Raw genomic sequence first — 16941 nt, 5'->3', positions numbered from 1 at the left:
GTCTGTCTTAGTTATCTAGTGCTACTATAACAGAAATACCACAAGTGGGTAGCTTTAACAAACAGAAATTTATTTTTCACAGTGAGGAGGCTAGAAGTCTGAATTCAGGGCACTGGCTCTAGGGGAAGGTTTCTCCCTTTGTCAGCTCTAGGGGAAGGTCCTTCACCTTTTATTCCTGGGCTCCTTGGTGATCTTCATGTGGCATAGCATCTATCTTTCCCCATCATTGCTCACTTGCCTTGTGGCTTACTCAGTCTGCTCTTTTTATTATCTCAAAAGAGATTGGCTTAAGACACACTCTACACTAGTACTGCTTCATTGACACAACAAAGAAAATCCATTCCCAAATGGGACTATAACCACAGGTATAAACCAAACCCCTTGCCTTCGAGTCAATTCCAACTCATAGCAATGCTATAGGACAGAGTAGAACTGCCCCATACGGTTTCCAAGGAGCATCTGGTGGATTCGAACTGCTGACCTTTTGGTTAGCAGCCGTAGCTCTTAACTACTACACCACCAGGGTTTCCAACCACAGGTATAGGGATTAGGATTTACAACACATATTTTTGGGGTATGTAATTCAATTCATAACAGGGACACTTGTTAATGAAGGTGTCCTTCTACCAAAATGGGGAGTATAGGAGAAAGAGTTTAGATGGAAGCAAAGAGCAGAAGTGCAATCAGGGGCATATCATAATGGAGATGTCTGTGAAACGTGTCAGTGGAGATATCTAGGAGGCAGTTGGATAGAGGAATCCAGACTCTAGGGGAGAAACTTAGGCTGGAGATACACAATTGGTAATCACAGGTGTATGGATGGTCATTGAAGCCATGATAATAAATAAGATTATGAAAAGAGATATTATAGAGAGAAAAAAAGAATTAAGTCCAGAACTAAGCCCCAGGAGACTCTAGTATTTAAGGACAGGTAGAGAAGCACGAAATGGCAAGAGACAGAAAAGAAAAGAACAGTCAAATAGGGAGAAAAATCAGAAGGCTGTAGTAATAGAGACACCAAAGGAAGAGGGTATTTAAAGCAAAAAGGGTGAACTGTCAAACGATGCTGAGGGTCTAGTAAAATCTGCATTGAATGTTTAGGCAAAGGGGATGTTCTTACCTTGACAATGAAGATTCAGTGGTGTTGGTAGATGGTGGTGGGGCAGAAGTCATATTACAGAGGGTTGTGTGTAAACTATTGTGTGCCCTTGAGTTGATTCCGACTCCTAGCAACCTTATATGGCAAAGTAGAACTGCCCCATGGGATTTCCTAGGCTGTAATCTTTATGGGAGCAGATCGCCAGGTCTTTTCTCCCATGGAGCTGCTGAGTGGGTTCGAACCGCTGACCTTTCAGTTAGCAGTCAAGCACTTAACCACTGCACCATCAGGGCTTCTTGTGATGTAAACAGGAGATGGAAAAATAGAGATAGTTTTGTAGACAACTATTTGAAAAAGGGAATGTAGTAGCTGAGATGGGGAAGGTGGCTATTGAGGAAGCTTTTTTAAAATAAAAGAGATATTACAGCATATTTAAGAGTTGATAGGATGCTGCTTCTAGAAATTTGTCTTACAGGCATACTCCCACATGTGGTTCAAAACATGTAGACAAAGATGTTCATTGTTGGTAGTGGCAAAAGCCTGGAAACAACCTAAATGTCCTGCAATGGCAGCTGGTAAAATCACTTATGGCGCATCTGTACAACGGAATACTATGTAACTACTCAAAAGAATGAGGAAGATATGCTGATATGAAGACAGTTCTTAGACATTAAGTGGGAAAAAACAATTTGTAAAAGTGGGTTCAGTATATTTCCTGTATTTATATGTCACCACCCATCTGTCAGTTTCTTGTACTGTGGTGGTTTTTGTGTTGTTACCAGGTTGGACGCTATGCTATGAGTATTTCAAATACTATTAGGGTCACCCATGGTGGACAGGTTTCAGTGGAGCTTCCAGACTAACACAGACTAGGAAGAAAGTCCTGGGAATCTCCCAAAAATTAGCCAGTTAAAACCTTATGGATCATAAGAGAACATGGTCCGACTCGCTTTGGACATGTCATCAGGTGGGATCAGTAGCTGGAGGAGGACATCATGTTTGGTGAAGCAGACAGCCATCAGGGATGAAGGAGACCCTCATTGAGATGGACTGGCACAGCAGCCACAGCAATGGACTCCAACATGCTGGTGATTGTGAGGATGAGGCAGGACTTGGCAACTTTTTGTTCTGTTGTACGTAAGGACTCCATGAGCGGGAGTTGCCTTGACGGCAGCTGTCTGTCTGTCTATCTATCTATCTATCTATCTGCATTTATACTCTGTGTGTGTGTATGTAATTTCTGGAAATATACACAAGGATTTGTTAAAAAGTTTGGTAGAGTGAGATTTGGGAACTAAACTAAGGTGGGAGGGAGGCTTACTTTTCATTAAATACTGTTGGTGCAATTTTTATTTTTAACATGTGAATGCATTAATTTTTTTCAGTTAATAAAATGAGTTAAAACAAACAAATGAAAGCAAAAGGAAAGATCCCATCCACTAGAATGGTTAAAGTTAAAAAGACTAACAACAACAAATGCTGATGAGGATGTGGAGCAGCCAGGAACTCTCTTACACTGTGGGTGTGAATGAAAAATGGTACAACCACTTTGGAAAACAGTTTAGCAGTTTATTATAAATTAAACATACACCTATCATATCAACCAGAAATTCCACTCGTAGAAATTTAACCAAGAGAAATGAAAAATAGGTCCACACAAAGACTTGTACATGAGTATTTCTAACTGCTTAATTCATAACACAGCCATGGTGCAGTGGTTAACAGCTCCGCTGCTAACCAAAAGGTCAGCAGGTCAAATCCACCAGTCGCTCCTTGGAAACCCTATGAGGCAGTTCTACTGTGTCCTATAGGGTCACTATGAATCAGAATTGACTTGATGGCAAAGGGTTTGGTTATGGTTTTCAGTAATTCATAATAGCCCCAAACTGGAGACAAGCTGATTGTCCATCACCAGGTAATTATACAAACAAATTGTGGTATATTTGTACAGTGGAATACTACTAAGCAATAAAAAGCAACAAACCACTGATAGTAAAAACATGGATAAATTTCATGAACATTACCTTACGTTACCAGTTCCTGTTGAGTCTACTCCAACATGTGGTGACTCCATGTGTGTCAGAGTAGAGCTGTGCTCTGTAGGCTTTTCAATGGCTGATTTTTAAAAAAATAATATTTTATTGTGTTTTTGGTGAAAGTTTACACAGCAAATTAGGCTCCACAAATTACTGCAATCCACTACCACAAATTACTACAATTACAATTACTACACAAACTGTTCAGTGACATTGGTTACATTTTTCATAACGTGTCAACATTTTCATTAATTCTATTCTGGATGTTTCACTGTTTCCAGTAATCTGATTTCCCTGTCCCCTTATCCCTTCATCTTTGCTTTAGAGTAATTCTTGACCATTTGGTCTCATATGGATGATTTTTGAAAGGAGCAAAATGCACAGTGGTAGTATTATTATTTATTTTATGAGCCAATGTTATTTAGCTAAAAGACGATCTCAGGGGGTAGTTTTGGTTTAAGGTTTATGGAATATCTCAGGCCAATAGTCTCAGGGAGTCCTGTAGTCTCAACTGGTCCAGTAAGTCTGGGCTTTTTAAGAATTTGAGTTCTGTTCTGTATTTTTCTCCCATTCTGTCAGAATCCATCTATTGTGGTCCTGATCAGAACAGTTGTTAGTGGTAGCTGGGCACCATCTATTTCTTCTGATCTCAGGGTAGATGCGGCCGTGGTTCATGTAGACTGTTAGTCCTATAGACTAGTTTCTTCTCCGAGTCTTTGGTTTCTTTCTTTCTCTTTTTCTCCAGAGAAGAAGAGACCAATTGTTTTATCTCAGATGGCTGCTTGCAAGCTTTCAAGACCCCACACACTACTCACCAAAGTAGGATGTAGAACATAAACTTTTGAACTATATTATGTCAATGGCCGTTTTTTTGGAAGTAGATCATCAGACCTTTCTTCTAAGGTGTCTCTGGGTGGACTCGAACCTCCAAATTTTGGTTAGCAGCCATGCACGTTAATCATTTGCACCACCCAGGGACTCCTCAGAAACATTATGCTGAGCAAAAAAAGGGGAGAATAAATATATGTAAGATGAAGGGGAGATTATGAGTTCTAATTCCAAGTCCTCTAATTTCTCTCTCTGTCTCAGTTTCCTTGTCGGTTAGATTAGAATAATCATCCCAGACTCTCAGGGTTGAATTTAAAATTGCGAATGCCTGTGAGCAACTCCCAGCATCCAGTAGGCACTCAATAAATGCAGTTTTCTACCCTTCCTCTTTCCTCTTCTCCTGCTTCCTGGCTTTTCTACTCCTCCCACGCCATGCCACACCCATTGTTTGGAGCCATAAAACCCAACCCAGGTTGGACTCTTACCTCCCAAACCCTCCTGGCCAGTCCCTTCCTTCAAGTGGTGGAGGTGCTGGTGTCCCCCATATTTGGCTTCAAGTGCCCCCAACCCCAGTGTGCAGGACTGGGGCCCAAGTGGAGCTCGGGTCTAGCTAGGTCGACGTTGTCATGGTGACAGCGACAGTCCCCAGCCGCAGGTTCCCTAAGTGACTGGTTACTCTTTAACGTATCCACCCACCTTAGGCGATTAGAAGAATCAATAAGATAACCAGGCGGTGGCAGCTGGCCTTGCTCACTGCCTTCCTGGTGGCCTGGTTCCCAGTGGCCCTGCCGCTGCTGTGTGTAACGCCAGCTCCTCCATGCCCCAAGGTCTCTGGCTGGGTGGGCTTGGCCATGGTCAGTGTGAACGCGCCCCTCGGGGCACCAGTGGAGAGTCCCTATGGTGAGTGAGGACAGCTGCTGGGGCTGGAGGGAGGACTGGACAGGGTGGGACCATGGTCAGGTTTGAAAGGCATAGATGGGACCCTCCATGTGTTTCTGCTGGGCTCAAAGACCCTCCAAGGGCTCCTGGAGAATGGCAGGAGGCCCAGGGGAGGCACGTGGCTTGCTTCACTAAGCCCTGAAACAGAGGTATGGCCGTTTCGTGCTGGAAGTGCTGGGAAGGGCCGCAGAAGCCCTGGGCAACCCCGGGAAAGGGGCTTGGCTCACTTAGTAACCCGCCTAGAAAGACAGGGCTTTCCTGGGATGCATTCCAAGAGTCTTTCCAAAATTCCACAGAGGGTGGGAAGCTGGAAGCGTCATTCCCATTTTGCCTTGGGGTCAAACTGAGGCCCAAAGAGAGCCTTGTTGGGTCTTGATCATCTAGATGAGTCTCGATCTTGACCTGGGGATGCAACCCTAGCCTTATGAATTCCAGGGGAAAGTCAGCTTGGTCCTTGCACAGTTCCTGAGGGCCATTAGCTCTGAATAATTCATCAGAGGGAAGAAATATAAAGCAACACATAGCGTGGGGCGTTGGAAAATGAGATCAGTGTGTGCTGGATGTGTGAAACTTACGTGCAAGGCTAGGAAAGCGTATGTAACTGGCATTGAATACTTCACGTTCCACTGCCTGGGGTGATCTCAAAATTGGAAGCAACCCCAATGCCTGAGGAAAATTAATCATGGTGCATCTTTGCGATGGACTTCTGTGCAGATCTGTGTGCAGAGAGGGAAGGCTCTCCAAGATACCAAGTGAAAAAAAGGAAGCTGAAGGACGGTGTGTATAGCATATTACATTTGTGGTAACAAAACAGATATGACTACGAACATGCATACACATACACGTTTGCATTTGCATAAAAGTTAGCGGAAGGACACAAAGACCCTGGTAACAGTTTTGTTTCTGAGGAGGGATATTCAACAGAATTTTTGTTTGTTTCACTTTTTATTGTTTCCCCCTTTGCATTTTTAAAAAATTATGTGCATTTTAGAAGCTGATTTAAACCACACGTGCATGAATCTTGGCCTCTGGAATCCAATAGATCTCAGTTCAAGTTCTGTGACTTTGGGGAAATAACTCAACATTTCTGTGCCTTAGTTTCCTCCTCTGTGAAGTGGAGATAATACTAGGACCTGTCTTGGGGTCATGGTGAGGACTGCAAGAGAGCAAAGGTGTAAAGCACTTGGCACCATGAACACTGTGAGGACTTAATAAATATTACCTCATTTTATCATCATTACCCGAGGACAGATGGCAGTGAGAGAAAAAGGCTGGTCTCCTGACGCTAGCCCAGGGATCTTCCTCATATTGATCCACCGTCAAGCAGGGGTGCGTCGTGCAGTGGAAATAACAGTGGCTGGAGACCAAACAGCCCGGGGATCCTTCTCATACACTTGCTGTGTGGCCTTGGGCAAGTCACTTCCCCTTTCTGAACCTATTTCCTCATCCGTAAAATGGAGATAACAACAGGACCTATCTCACAGAGGGTGGAGTGATTTAAACAGTATAGGTAGTCCCCAATTTACAACATATCTGAGTTATGACAAACCATGCTATGACCGGCAGTACTGTTTTTTTTTGGTACGTTTTATCATCAGTAATATGTACTACCTACAATGTTGAAGCGCGTAGTTTGCTAATGCTATTGTTCTCAGATGTTCACTCGCGGATGTTCAGTGTTATGACTTACTGATCAAAACACTGCCGTATAGCAGGCTATGACCTGGTCTATAATGAAGTCGGTGTCAGTATTGGGAGTACTAAAGGATAGAAAGTTTGGCAATGTTCAACTCTAACGACATATGACAATTGAACTGCACAAGTGCCTGACAGCCATTACGACTCCGGCTTCATTGTTACCACACTGACGTCGACGAGTAAAGATCAGATTTTATAAAGGTATTGATAATAAAAGACAATAATAAGGAAAACTTAAAAAAAAGGAGGTGGGGCGTATTTGACTTACGTCAGAACTGACTTACGATGAAGTCAGGGACAAGCAGCGTAGTTAAAGGGCTAGGTGTGTAGTAGGTGCTTAATCCATGGTGAAGACACAATTGTAAGACTTGGTTGATCCTGTGGGCAGAGAAGACTTATTGTTCCTCAAAGAAGTCAGACAGTCAGCTCATGGCGGACAGTCTAAGCCATAGGCACCACAGGGTCCCTCCCAAAGGGACTCAATAAATAATAATATAACCAGCAGCCCCTCACTGCTCCCATCTCTACCCACTTTGTAGGATGTCCTTACTTCCCTTCTTCCCAGCCCCTACGCAGTGCTCATCACATAGCGAGAATTCAATAAATATTTGTTGGAATGGTGAGATGCACAGATGGATAGGTGGATGGATGGATGGATGTTCTACATCTATTTCCTAATTTAATTCTTGCACCTCACAACAGCTATCTGAGATAAATAATATTATCTGCAAGGACAGAAGAGAAAATCAAGGCTCAGGATTACGTAAAAAAATATATAATAATAATCGGACTCCAGACCTGACACAGTCCAGCTGGTGCTGCAGTTGACTAGGCTATGGATATGTCTGGACAGAGAAAGGTGGGATCCCATGGCCAGATTTGCAGCATGGATCAACTGTGTGTGTGTTGCATGTAGGTATGTGTAATAGTAGCTAAAAGACCCTGCTTTTTAGATAAAATAGATCTGGGTTAGAATTCTGGATCCACTATGTTTTTTAGCTGTTTGGCCTTGCAAGTCACAACCCCTTTCTGAGCCTCACAAGTTTCATCTTTAAAATAGGGTTAATAACCACCTCCTAAGTTGGAATCTACTTGACAGCAGTGGGTTTGGGTTTTTTTTTTTTGGCTTAAGTTTTTAATAAAGAGCCCTGGTGGCGCAGTGGTTAAGCACTTGGTTGTTAACCAATAGGTTGGTGGGTCAAACTCACCAGCCGCTTCATGGGAGAAAGATGTGGCAGTCCACTTCCGTAAAGATTACACTCTTGGAAACCCTATGGCGTAGTTCTACTCTGTCCTATAGGGTTGCTATGAGTCGGAATCGACTGGATGGCAACAGGTTAAGATTTCAGTGACAGAGGTCAAACGTTGGGTAAAGGGATAAGGAACGTAGCACACGGCAGAGCCTCGGTTGAAGGGGTAGAGGGCATGGTTATTATTATGCACAGAGTGTGGCTATCTCCTAGTGAGCCTTGGGGCTCTTCTCCTTTCCCCTTCACAAATATACCCTTGCCAAACCTGGATGTGTCCTTGTCTTGACACACCACCATCAGTACCATTATCATGATAACCTACATTTATCTAGTAATTTAGAAATTCCCAAATGGTTTACCGTGCACTGAGTCCTCACAACAACCAGAGGAAATGGGATCATGTCATTCATTCAGCAACCTTCTCTGATAGCCAGCCAGCTGTTTGTCTCCAGGGAAGTCAAGATGGGTGAGATAGGGCCCTTGTCCTGGATTGGCTGAAGGGCATCTGGTCAACAGGCTCACAAACTAAAATGGCTACAGGGTTCAGGCAGCCATGTACATAGAGGAAGAATGCTGGGTATTCATTTGTTCATTAAGAAGTAGGCTTACTCATCGCTGCTACAGAAAATATCCTCTTTCTTTTCTCTTAAAACAGCTGGCTCTCTCATTCTCTCCTTTTCTTACTTCTGAGAAAGAACATGGGCTCAGAGAAATTCCTCTCTGTAAGAAAAACAACAGTGCAAGCCCAACTATAAATGGCAACTGACACTCAACCTCAATGTCAGGGAGACAATAGAGAAGGGTGGAGACTGTGGGAAAGTAGACAGCACCTTCCTCACCTAAGGGGAGGCTGCTATTAACTTTCTGTTGATTGTACTCATGAGGGAATAAAAAAGCCGAAAACCAAACCCAAGTCGATTCTGACTCATAGCGACACTGTAGGACAGAGTAGAACTGCCCCATAGGGTTTTCAAGGAGCAGGTGGTGGATTTGAATTGCTGACCTTTTGGTTAGCCGCCAAGCTCTTAACCACCGCACGACCAGGGCTCCTCGAATATCATAACCACTGGTAATTCAGGAAACCCTATTCCCTCATGGGAGCCCTGGTGGCCTACTGGTTAAGAGCTCAGCAGCTAACCGAAAGGTCAGCAGTTCGAATCCACCAGCTGCTCCTTGGAAACCTTATGAGGCAGTTCTACTCTGTCCTATAGGGTCACTATGAGTCAGAATTGACTTAATGGCAACTTTTTTTTTTTTTAATAATATTCAGGAGAAGCAGTAAATGTAGATTTGCATATGAAATCTGATTTTAAATGTGTTTAAATATTTAAAACGACTTGATGGGTTAACGCTAAAAACATGTGTGGGTTATGAAGTCCCCAACCTCTGCTCTAGATATTCTAAAATTCAGACCCAGTTAAAGCCAGACAATCAGAGAGCTTAGTACTTGCATTGTTTCCTCATCTGTAAAATAGGAATAACATAATAGCACCAACATCATATGTGAGGACTGAATGAATTAATACACGAATGCTTAGGATAGTATCTAATACAGAGTAAGTACTCAGTGAACCTTGATTATTGTGAGGATTCCATGAGCTAATGAAGGAGAAGAGGTACAGTAAACTATAAAGTGCTGCATCCCTGTGAAGGATTAATGAGTTGAAAATGGGATGTTGTTTTTGGTGTTAGTTGCTATTGAGTTCACCCTAACTCATGGCAACCTTACATACAATAGAATGAAATGTTGCTGGGTCCTGTGCCATCTTCCTGATCGTTGGTATGTTTGAGTCCATTGTTGTGGCTATTGTTAATCCACCTCATTGAGGGTTTCCCTCATTCTCGCTGACCCTCCACTTTACCAAACATGATGTCCTTTTGTAGTGATTGGTCTTTCCTAATGACATGTCCAAAGTAAGTGAGCCTAAGTCTCACCATCTTCGCTTCTAAAGAACATTTTGGTTGTATTTCTTCTAAGAACGATTTGTTTGTTCTTCTGGCAGTCCATGGTATATCTAATATTCTTCGCCAACACCACAATTCAAATGCATCGATCCTTCTTCTAGCTTCCTTTTTCATTTCTCAGCTTTCTTGTGCATATGAGACGATGTAAAAGATCATGGCTTGGGTTCCAGATACTGGACAGCTGTGGGATTGTGTCCAGTATCAGACTATGGCTGTTCCCAAACTATAGTGCCCCACCCCCCTTTCTTCTTCTGCCCTGTCCACATCCTCTTCCCACACCCTTGCTTCCCACTCCACCCCAATTCAGTCTGCAGCCCCCGTGATTCAATGGTCCACAAACCTGGGTGCACATAGAAAGCTTTCTTAAACTTACACATTTTACAGCTCCATTTCAGATCTGGAAGTCAGAAATCCTGCGGTGAGTTCCAAGAACCCGTAGTTTTATTAAAGTTCCTCATATGATTTTGTGTACCTAGATCAGCTGGAGTTTGAAACCATCACCTTGTTTTGTCCCATGTTATAAAGGGAGGAAATGGATACCCGGAGTGAATCCTGTCTTCTCTAGGAAGCCTTCTATGTTCATCAATTCATTGTTTATTTTTTCAACAAACATTTACTGGGGGCTTATAGTGTGCAAGGCATTCTGCTAGGCTTTGGGGGAACCTAGGAGAATAAAACTTGGCTCTGGATCTGGCAGAGCACCCAATCTGATGTAGCAGACAGGCCAGCAGGACGATGTGGGAACACAGGGACTTCGGAGGATGGGGGATCAGGGACATCTTCCCAGCAGAAGGAACCGATACCTACCTTCTGACTTGAGGTGCAGCAGGAATTAGCAGGAGAAGAGAGGTGGGAAGAAGAGTGTTCCAGCTGAGGGAACAGCATATGCAAAGGCCTAAAGCCTGGCCACATACTGTGCTGATTTTAGTTATATTTGACTGTATTAAATTCCGTCTTTTATTGGAAGTATCTCAGGATTTTTCTGATTGTTCTATGAATGATGAATGATTTGTCTTGCTCCTAAAAAGATGATGAGACATTTAAGTACAGGAACTTTGCCTTCCATTATTTCCAACTCACACACCTCTAGATAAGACTAGACCTTTGAGAAGGAAAGAAACTCACTTTCATGAAGCTCCTTCTATGCAGCAGGCAGGACACTGGTTACTTTATATGTTTTTCTCCTTTTAACCTTTTCAATAACCTATTAACCCATATTACCCCCACTTCATAAACAGGGAAATAGAAATTCAGAGTGGTTAAGTAAGTTTCTCTGCATCACACAGCAAACAAGTGATTAATACTGACACCAAGTCTTCATTCTTTTAGTTAAACTTGTTACTCTTTATCAATAGCATCTGAGGGACTGTATAACAGTGGTTAGAAGCTCAGACTCTGGAGTCAGACCTCAAATTCCAGCTCTGCCACCTACTAACTGTGTGACCTTGGGAGAATGACTTAATTTTCTGTGCCTCAGTTTCTTCATCTGCAAAATGGAGGTGATAATAATAGCATCTACTTCATAGAATTGCTGGCACAGTGGTTAAGTGCTTGCTTGCTAACGAAAAGGTCAGGAGTTCGAACCCACCAGCCTTGGAAACCTTACAGGGAAGTCCTACCTGTTCTATGGGTCGCTATGTATTTGGTTTTCAGTTTCGGAATATCTGGAAAGTGCTGAGCATCTGGCACATAGAAAGTGCTATGTAAATTTTAACTATCATTATTATTATACCTGTAGAGTAAGCACCTACTTTGTGCAAGGGAATGAATGCATCAGACATTTTTCCAGCTGTTTTGGAACAACCATAAATGAATACGGGATATGTAACTGGTTCTAGGATACAACTGTCTATTTGGAAACTCAGAATAAAGCTTAGTTCCAGGACGTCAGATGCCCTATGATGTCTGGGGTTTGTTCTCAGGGGCCCAGTTCATGAGTCTGGGCCTGTGTGGCTCCTTCACAGAGGAAGAATAAATGGGAGGCATGGAGATGGAGGGACAGAACTGCCCTGGCCAGAGACCTGGGAGATGGTTCTGATCTGGATGGCTGTTAGTGATCACTGCTTTCAAGCTCTTCTCTTGCTGGGTCTCGGCCTCCTCTTTCTGAGAAGGGGAGGTGTATGCCTGGCTCCCGGGTTGTTACACAATATTTACTGGAGCCCTAGGAATCAGGAAAGATGCCTCAGGATTCACTTCAAGGTCAGTGGAAAGGGGTTCAAATGGACCAGGCTCTTAGCCTCTCCCTACCCCACAATGAGTTCAGCCAGAGAAGCTCCATTTTGGCCTTTGAATAAAGCAGGTAGAGAAAGGAGCCCATGGTTCAAAAATATTCAAAAAGGACCAGACCAGTGTGTTTCAAACTGCCATTTTTACCCATTAATGGGTCACGTATTCAATTTATGGAGTTGTATTAGGGCAATACTAATTGATACAACAAACAAACCCAAATGTCAGTTAAAAGTTTATTTACTTCCCTCGCACAGTTATCCAGGGACCCAGGCTCTTCCATCTTGGCTCCATTATCTTCAACACGTCTTCCAAGGTTGCCAGGCTTATCTGCATCAAGCTGCTGGGAAGGGAGGAGATGCTCTACCACCCTGGCCCAGAAGTGACATCACTTCTACTCACACTCCATTGGTGAGAACTAGTCACTGAACTTAGCTCTGCCAAATGCAAAGGAGTCTGGGATATGTGGTCCCAAGCTGGGCAGCTATTTTCCAGGAATGTTGTTAGTTGCCACCAAGTCAGCTCTGACTCACAGCATCCTTTGTACGACAGGACAAAATGTTGTCCAGTCCTGCACTATTTCGTAATCATTGGTATGTCTGAGTCCATTGTTGTGGCTGATGTGTAGTACCTTCCAACCTAGGGGACTTATCTTCCAGTACTATATCAGATAATATTCTGTTGTGATCCATAAGGTATTCACTGGTTAATTTTCAGAAGTAGATCACCAGCCCTTTCTTCCTAGTCTTCTTAGTCTGGAAGCTCCGCTAAAACTTATCCACTATGGGTAACCCTGCTGAAATACTGGTAGCATAGCTTCCAGCATCATAGCAGCATGCAAACCATCAGAGTATGCATAGTTCTAAATCATGGAAGGAGGCACATGAATTTGTTGGTACACAGTTGGCTAACTCTGCAACAGGGTCATGAACACACACAGACACACACACACACACACACACATACTTTTGAAATGCGCAGAATGAGAGTTTTCAAGTTGAGATAAGAAAGCCCAGTCTTATGTTCTTTTATATTCTTCCTTCAATTAGAACACAGAGAAATCAACTATGTATAGCAAACGTGAATACACGATTGTATTAGGGCAAATGTTTCAACAAAATGTGTATAGAAAAATAGATAAATAGCAATAAAGCAAATGTGACAGAATGCTACCAATTGATGAGTCCAGGTGGAGGATATGTTAGTGTTTACTGGACTATTCTTTCAACCTTTAGTAGGTTTGACATTTTTCCAAGTAAAATGTTGGGTAAAATTTAATCTTTGAAAAATTTGCTAGACTTAGAAATAGAATAAGATATAAATAGAATAAGACTTAACTTAAGCTTAAGGTTTTTGAATTGTAACTTTAACACAGGGGTCAGAATCTTTTCTAAAAAATACCAGATAGTAAATACTTTAGGCTTTGCAGGGCAAGCAGGCTTTGTGCAACTCCTTAGCTCCGCTGCTGTAGCACAAAACTAACCATAGACAATAAACGCATGAAAAGCATGACTGTGTTCCAATTAAACTTTATTTACAAAAACAAACAGTGGAACTTTCACTAAATGCACAATAAAAACTTTAAAAAAAAAACAAGCAGCGGGCCAGATTTGGCCCAGGGGTCATAGTTTGCCAAACTTTGCTTTAATACATTGAATATCATTGTTTTTAAATCCCTTGAAACACAACTTTTTGTTTTTTAAGCAGCTATATTATCCCTAGTGTACAATTCAACACTCTTCATTAGAAATTCTAAACGGGCAGTCACCGAGCAGTTAGGCATCCCCGATTTGTAAACACACAGCACGCTGTAGCCTCACAGTCTGCACAAAATAATTTCAGCACCTTTGTGTTCACCTAATCAATTGGTTTCCTTTGTCTTCATTTCTTGGCTTTTCTTTTACTAAAAATGTACTGTTTAAAAATATTTTTAGTTGAGAGCTGATGTTCATACAGAAAAGGGTATGAATCATAAACGTATGATAAAATTTCACAAAGAGGGCCCCTTTCGAACAATGAAATAGAAGACATCCGAGTGCGTTCTATGTAGTAAGTTTTGTGTGTGTGTGTGAAACTTTTGTTTTATTTATACATATTTATGGATATGTGTTTTCATTTATATATGTTTATGGATGTGTGTTGGAGCTTATATTAATAGAAAAACATGTATAGAGCACTCACTGTGGGTTTTATACATATAAACTCCTAATCCTCACAATGACTGCATGAGGTAGATATTGTTATTACTAATATCATCCCCATTTTACAGATGAGGATATGGAGGCACAGAGAGGTTGACACCCACCCAAAGTGAGATGACACAGGCAGTAAGAGACTAGGCTGAGGTTTCAGTCCAGCAGCCGGACCCCGAGTCTGTGTTTTGGCCAACACCCCCTCACTGCCTCTGCGTGTAAAGTCTGTGATGCAAAAGGTGTTTCTTACCGAGGCTCATGGCCAAAGGTTTAGAAGCTACTGGTCAGAATGTTTCCAAAGGTCCGTTACCAAACTAAAAATAATGTACCTTTCATTAGGTGTACCCACTGGGCACAGGGGCTGATTTTAGGTAGGATGTGGACAAATATTTTTTAATTTATTTTACTGTATATTAAAGCATTTATAACTAGCACATCAAAACGGTAATATACAATTTATTTTTAAAAATTAATATGTGTCTTCAAAAGAAAGAAAAATGTCCACTAGGTAATTACAAGTAGATAAAGTACAGGGATAGGCGGTTAGGGTAAAAATCATGAAGAGGAATACAAACGTCCGGGCTTCAGGGGACAGACCCTGAACTTGGCCTTGGAAGGCCCGGATCTGAGTCCCAGCTCATTCGTTTTCTAGTTCTGGTTTATTTTATCGCTTCTTGTTGTTTGCTGTTGAGCCAGTTCTGACTCACGAATAACCCATGTGTTACAGAATCCCATTGCCGTCACATCAATTCCAACTCATAGTGACCCTACAGGACAGAGTAGAACTGCCCCCGCAGGGTTTCCAAGGCTGTAAACCTTTATGGAAGCAGACTGCCACTTTTTTCTCCCGTAGAGCGGCTGGTGGATTCGAACCGCCAACCTTTTAGTTAGCAGTCGAGTGCTTAACCACTGCACTACCAGGGCTCCTTTGTTACAGAATAGAACCGCTCAATAGGATTTTCTGGGCTATAATCTTTTTTTTTTTAATTGTACTTTAGGTGAAGGTTTACAGAGCAAGCTAGTTTCTCAATAAACAATTAATACACATATTGTTTTATGACATTTGTTGCCAGCCCCACCACAGGTCAGCACTCTCCCTTTCTTGAACTTGGGTTCCCCATTACCAACTTTCTTGTCCCCTTCTGCCTTCTCGTCCTTGCCCCTGATCTGGTGTGCCCATTTCATCTCATTTTGTTTTATGGGCCTGTCTAGTCTTTGGCTGAAAGGGGAACCTCAGGAGTGACTTCATCACTGAGCTGTAAAGGTGTCTGGGGGCCATACTCTAGGGGTTTCTCCAGTCTCTGTCAGACCAGTAAGTCTGTTTTCTTTTTTTTGTAAGTTAGAATTTTGTTCTGCATTTTTCTCCAGCGCTGCCCAGGACCCTCTGTCGTGATCCCTGTCAGAGCAGTCAGTGGTGGTAGCCGGGCACCATCTAGTTGTGCTGGACTCAGTCTGGTGGAGGCGGTGGTAGTTGTGGTCCATTAGTCCTTTGGACTAATCTTTCTCTTGTGTCTTTGGTTTTCTTCATTCTCCCTTGCTCCAGACGGGGTGGGACCAGTGGAGTATCTTAGATGGACTGGGCTATAATCTTAATGGAAGCAGATGGCCAGGTCTTTTCTTCCACAGTACCCCTGGGTGGGTTTGAGCCACCAACTTTTAGGTTAGCAGTGGAGTGCAAACCTATTATGGGCCAGGCACAGTTCTAACAACTTTACAAAAATTAGCTCCTTTAATCCTTACAGCTATCCTTTGAGGTAGGTACTGTCATCAATCCCATTTCTCAGGAGAGGGAAAAAGGCTCAGAGAAGTTGACCAACTTACCCAAAACTATCAAGCCCACAAGTGACAGAGCTAGCTTTCAAACCTAGGCAGTTGTATTAGGTTAATATGAGCTGATGGAACAAACCCAGGGAGCCAGGCTCCTTCCATCCTGGCTGGCAGATGGTGTTTATTTTAACCACCATGCCATACACTGTAATGGGTGGGACTTGTTTGTCACTCTGGGCTCCGTGTTATCCACTAAAAGTGGGGTTCATAATGCCAGTTCTGCTTACCTCTCGGGATAGCTCTGCAGATCAAGTGGATGGATGCAAAGATCTTCTGCAAACTGCCAACGGTTTTATTGCATGTAAAATGTTGGTAGTATTATCATATGTCAATCTTGTGGCATTGCCATGAGGATTAATTGAGAAAGGCATGGAAAAGCTTTGGCTCATGTATAGACAATGCCAGTGGTGAATAATAGTAATGTGGCGATGCCAATGAAAACACTGAATATTGATTTACCTTCAAATTAGGATTCAGTTCTGTAGGATCTTTCCTACTAGGAAGTCAATACATTATATATAAAACAGAATAATCAAGAAGTAGCCGTATAACCATGATATTTAGGAACATAGAGTTGAAAGTGGTTGCCTCTGGGCAGTGGAAATCAGGTTCAGGTAAGAGTGGGTGGACAACTACCATTATTTATTGTAACCCTTGTAGAAGTATTTGATTCTTTCAACCACGTACATATACAGCTTCAATTAATAAATTAAAATTAAATTAGACAAGAAAGAGAATAATTAAACATGGTTTTAAACACTCTCTACTTGAATGTACCTGAAAACACATTCAGAAGTCTTGGGACACCCCCAGACACCGTTTTAGCTCAGTGGTGAAGTTATCTCCGAGGTTCACCGTTCAGCCTGGGAGTGGACAGCCCC

The 16941-nt window shown here is 42.5% G+C and overlaps 1 protein-coding gene across 2 annotated transcripts in view; it reads left to right on the top strand.

Moving 5' to 3' along the window:
* Positions 1 to 4810: 4810 nt before the first annotated feature.
* HNF4A (hepatocyte nuclear factor 4 alpha) overlaps positions 4811 to 16941 on the top strand; it is a 69420-nt gene continuing 57289 nt past the window's right edge. For both annotated transcript variants that reach the window (XM_012558540.1, XM_012558537.1), the window contains exon 1: positions 4811 to 4863. The gene's annotated coding sequence lies outside the window, so the exon portion shown is untranslated. The remainder of the gene's footprint in view (positions 4864 to 16941) is intronic.

Source organism: Trichechus manatus, unplaced genomic scaffold, assembly GCF_000243295.1.
Source record: "Trichechus manatus latirostris isolate Lorelei unplaced genomic scaffold, TriManLat1.0 scaffold00008, whole genome shotgun sequence".
Taxonomy (NCBI): Eukaryota; Metazoa; Chordata; class Mammalia; order Sirenia; family Trichechidae; genus Trichechus; species Trichechus manatus.
This window is presented reverse-complemented; position numbering and strand designations above follow the sequence as displayed.